This window comes from Aegilops tauschii, chromosome 3 (genome assembly GCF_002575655.3).
Source record: "Aegilops tauschii subsp. strangulata cultivar AL8/78 chromosome 3, Aet v6.0, whole genome shotgun sequence".
Taxonomy (NCBI): Eukaryota; Viridiplantae; Streptophyta; class Magnoliopsida; order Poales; family Poaceae; genus Aegilops; species Aegilops tauschii.
Window position 1 is genome coordinate 628,286,773 of NC_053037.3, and position 4,899 is coordinate 628,291,671.

The following is a 4,899-nucleotide window of genomic DNA, read 5'->3' on the forward strand; positions in this document are numbered from 1 at the left end:
GCACTGATGCTCTATGGAGTATTGATCTCCACAACGGAAACAGAGTCCATTAGCGTGCCTGAATTCTTTTAAGTAGCTCTCCCGAGCAAAATCCTGTTGCCCGAGCAAGTGATTGGGTGTTTGTTGCTGGTGGTGGTCGTCCTACTGGTGTGATCCGGTGGCGTGGGGCTCGCTGCTTCTCTAATTCCTCCTACTGAATGCGTGCGAAGACTGCAACATGTGTGATGCTTGTGGGTGCTTGTAGCCTGATGTCGAGTCGGAGCTCATCCTTGAGGCCCAGTAAGAACTGTGAGATGAAAAACTTTTAGCTCAATGTTGGATCCAATGAGAGCAAGTGATACATGGCGGTCTCGAACTCCTGACGATATTCCTGCACTGTGCCGGTCTGCCTTAACTGAACCAATGTGTGCACCTGCACTTCAAACTCCTCTGGTCCAAATTCTTCTACAACAGCTGCTCTGAATGTCGCCCATGTGATGTTAGGGTGCTTCTGTCAATAGGCCTGTAGACACATTGCATCCAGGCCCTACATGTAGAGCGCGGCGGTGGTGACCCAATTGTGCACCGGCACTGTTAGCTCAGTTAAGCTCACACCAGATAGGCTAGGCTGCTTCGTTTTGTTTTCCGTTTAAAATAATGTGCAGCAGGGTTGGATGTGACCCATGCATGCATGACGATCACGTAGATCGTGGAGACGCAGTTAGCGGGCGATCTCCTTTTCTGTTACCTGAACTCTCTCCTCGTCGTGGGCCTTGGCTGTGAACGCAATCGCGGGACCTCGCGCGTTGTGCGGATCATAGCGGCCAGGCCGGGAGAGAAAGTCAGCTCGTTTTGTATTCAGATAAAAGGAATGAACGAGGCGGAAAACGCTGCGACAGTTAGGCAGCACAAAACTCTCTCGTAGACTTGTTCTCGTTCGTCTTCTTCTCGCTAGTTCCCCTCTCTCCATCGATCGTTCGGCAACGACAGGCACGCGGTAGGGCTCGAAATAGGACGTGCAGCGCTCGAGCCAGATGCGCGGGGTGGTGCCGTCGAACCGAGGGAAATCGTGCTGGGGCGGCTTGGTGTAGGCGTCGCCGTAGCGGCCGGACTCTGTTGGGGAGTGCGCCCCGGTGAGTAGCAGCAGTGGCCCAGGGTTGACGAGCTGGGCGAACGAATGTTGTGATGTGCCTTCCGTGTAGAGAGGGGTCGGCATGGGCGAGGTGGCGGGGGAGGTGGTGGCGGTGGGGGCGCGTGTGCCGTGTAGCGCGCGGTCACCGAGGGACACCCTGCTTCCGTGCTGGCCATGGCGGCGGGATCGGGCGTCGGCGCGGCCTTGTGGGCCTCGTCCACGTCAGCCTGGGTGAGGTCGATCTGCTTCGCGAGGTGCTTGAGCTCGGTGGAGACTTGGTCGTTGTACGCGATCTACGCTTGGTGGGGCTCATCGGCGGCCACCTGTGCAGGGCTTGCTGCGTCTGCGTGGCCCAAATAGCGAGCCCCTGTGCAGGGCTTGCTGCGTCTGCGTGGCCTTCCTCTAGGCTCCACCAGTCCGGCGAGGCGGCAAACGGCTGGCGACCTCCTGGAACAGCCTCCCTCGGTTGTTCCTGGTCCTGGAGTGGGGCACTAGGCGTGGACTCCTTCCTTGCTCCGCAGTTCGGCGACGGATGGTGGCCAGGCGCGACCCCGCAGTGGCGAAGCGCCATGTCTCGCTTGCTAGAATGATGCGTAAAAAGCATTTCCCCGATTTTGCAGGGCAAGCTTGAGCCTATCAAAGCCTGCCAGGTGGATTCGCCATCAGTTGCATCCTAGGCCCGGGGACGCTGCTTACATAGTCTTGGTTTGCCGCACCATTGTTGACAGATAGATTTGATGATATGAATGGAACAACACTCTCCCTTCATAACCGAATCCACTGTCCACATCTGAAATCACTTGCCTTGCTTGTTTCACTCCAACATCTCATGGCCATTAATTGCACTTATGTATCTAATAATAATCGATCGTAGAATGGTTCTGAAACAAGTAATAGTTACTGGAGTATCTAGCTACTAGCCATGACCGCATGCTTTCACCCAGTAACTGCGTGCAGTTTAGTTCACGTTGTATACTGTTTTCTCTTTCTCATCACATGAACAATGCATCCTCGAAACGGCCGGGCTGCTGCACAACATGTCTGACTCTTCCTGATAGCTTCTTGAAACGGCCTGGTAGCTGTGGCTCCGCTAGTTACCAAATTCATCATCTTCATTAGGGTTTGTGGCCTAATCTGAAGACGTATCCGTGCAGTGCTGGAATATATATTTTTTCCTCAGTGGCCACGCTTTGTGTCTTTCATGGATTTTTCATAAATTTTATTTATATTCTGAGCAGCTCTTAACCTTCTTTGCTAATAGGCTGGGTGGTCACTAGACCACTTTGATAACCGCCTAGTTAAGCAATTGCGTTGGTGTATAGCGCTATGGTGTTTTCATGTGTTATTAGCGATGACCTTGATTAAATATGTTGCGACATTCTGTTTCATGGAGACTGATCATCGGAAATCCAGATCGGTTCTGGTAGAGTTGCGAGAATGCCCAGCACGGCCGGATCTGTCTTTTTATTTCTCTTTTCTTTATTGTTTGCAAGCACGCAATCACCCAACTTTGATGTATATCCAACAAAAAAGATAAGATACATCATTGAACATCATGACCTAGTGCAACTCTAGGTGTCACAAACAACACAGTAACAATGCTGAAAGTTTGGGATGACTTCCATACAGTACGATTTGGTGACTTCGGGTCCCCATTTTTTCATGCAGGAGAAACGACATTTTAATTTCGTGCATAAAGTGGCTCCAAATGCAATTCCAATAAAACAGTCCTCTGTAGAGAAGAACACACATCATTAGAAGAAGTCCATATTGTGAAAAATCCAAGAAAGTTCGTGTTTTTTGGCTGAGAATATTATTCTACTCTAGTTGACATGAGAAATGAAACATATAGGAAAAGGGAGATCAATTTCGTACTAGCATGAATGGAATTTCCGAGCAGCACAATCACCATAAGGCAAAGAAGAATAGCTTTCCCTTCCATAAGACCAGACACAAAGTTCTTCTTCTCCTCTCTATTTGGCCGTCCAAAAGCTCACACGATTATATCTTTATATATAAACTTGCAGCTAGAGATCATTTACTCCCTATCTCACTCAATTAATATCAAAAAGATCTCAGCATATCACTATCAATAACTTTTTTAAATGATTCTATCTTTAAGATGGTATCCTTTTAACATCCTTTAAAAAATGGTTCTATCTTTAAGATGGTATCGTTTAAACATCCTTTAAAAAATGGTTCTATCATTAAGATGGTATCCTTTTAAGAATTCTTCTCCCTTCACACGGATGGCACCCATGGTGGCATCTTACATTGCACTGCACCATATAACAACTCTTATTACCCCATGTTGGCCGGAAGGTTAGTGGGCCCAGGATGATTACTTGAAGATTTACATGATGATCATTCTTTCCACTCTTTCCCATGACTTCTGGCCGCCGACTTCAACATGACCATAATGTTGCCGACAAGAATCAACCAACGAATTGTGGTCCAGTTCCGTTGTTTCCTTGCTACTGTGGAACCCCGTGACGTTTACGTCTGTAAGATAATCAGCTGCACCAGCAAGTTCAGAGAAGTTCAGTTAGTTCAGTTAGTTAGCTGAATAAGTTTTGGTCTGTCAGCGTGTGTGTGTGTGCACGTATAGATGCAGTAATTTTTCAGTTAAGTAGTTAGCGAGATTGTAGCTCGCCCGATGCAGCGCCATGGGATGGCATGGATCACGCAGGTCGTGGCGAGCATGTAGGGTTCAATCACGGCGAGCATCGTGGGATGGCGCGATCTGTAGGCTCGTTCGTGGGCGACCATTTCTCCCTTCTTTTCAGCAGCTCGTTGGAGAGCTTGCTTAATAACAGAAACCCTGAAAAGCTGCAAAGGCAGTTCGCAGCGCAAGACTCTGTCTTCCACCTCTCGCTCCGGGCATATTTCTGGGACACGAGGCATTCACCAAGGGCTATCGGGTGTACGACCCGGTCGGCAAGCAAATGTACATCACGCGCGATGTGCGCTTCGAGAAAGACCGGCACTGGGACTGGAGCAAGGACGGTGGCGACTCGGAGCGCGCCCACGAGTTCACGGTCGTGTACTCCGACGCGGGGGCGCCCACAACCACGACCTACTCCGTGTCGCCGGACCCGGCGACGCCACCAGGCGCGCCTCCGACACCAACTACGCCAGGATCACCGCTTGCCCCAAGCACGCCGCGGACACCCATGTCTGGCGGATCCACCACGGACACACCGGGCGCATCAAGCACGCCGGCCTTGGCGGGTTCAAGCATGTCCACACCAGCTACTCCCTATGACTCAGATGACGGGTGGGTGACGCTGCCCGCCGGCGAGGATTTCGACTCCGAGGGGGTGCCCATCTGCTTCAAATCTACGAAGTACGTCATCGACCACGCGCCGGGATGCACTCTGGAGTACAGCGGGCTCTGTCTCTCTGCAGCAAAGGAGCCCGCGTCTGTTCAGGACGCGTTGGACGAACCCGCTTGGCGCAACGCAATGGAGGCGGAGATGGAGTCGATCCGCTCCAACGACACCTGGGTCCCGGCCACGCCGGCCACCGGCCACCGCGCCATTGGACTGAAGTGGGTTTTCAAGGTCAAGCGCAATCCGGACGGCAAAATCATAAAGCACAAAGCTCGTTTGGCCGCGAAAGGATATGCACAGCGGCAGGGAGTGGATTTTGATGAGGTCTTCGCGCATGTCGCTCGTCTGGAGACAGTGCGGCTACTGCTGGCCGTGGCGGCTCACCGGAGCTGGGGTGTGCATCACATGGATGTGCGCTCCGCGTTTCTGAATGGAGATCTCCAGGAAGAAGTGTAT

General features: G+C 51.5%; 1 long non-coding RNA gene across 1 annotated transcript; it reads right to left on the reverse strand.

Moving 5' to 3' along the window:
* Positions 1 to 2,540: 2,540 nt before the first annotated feature.
* Positions 2,541 to 3,088, reverse strand: LOC120976317 (uncharacterized). Its single transcript, XR_005771565.2, has 2 exons — positions 2,987 to 3,088; positions 2,541 to 2,843 (listed from the first exon to the last, which is right to left on the reverse strand). It is a non-coding gene; the product is annotated as an uncharacterized lncRNA (long non-coding RNA).
* Positions 3,089 to 4,899: the final 1,811 nt, after the last annotated feature.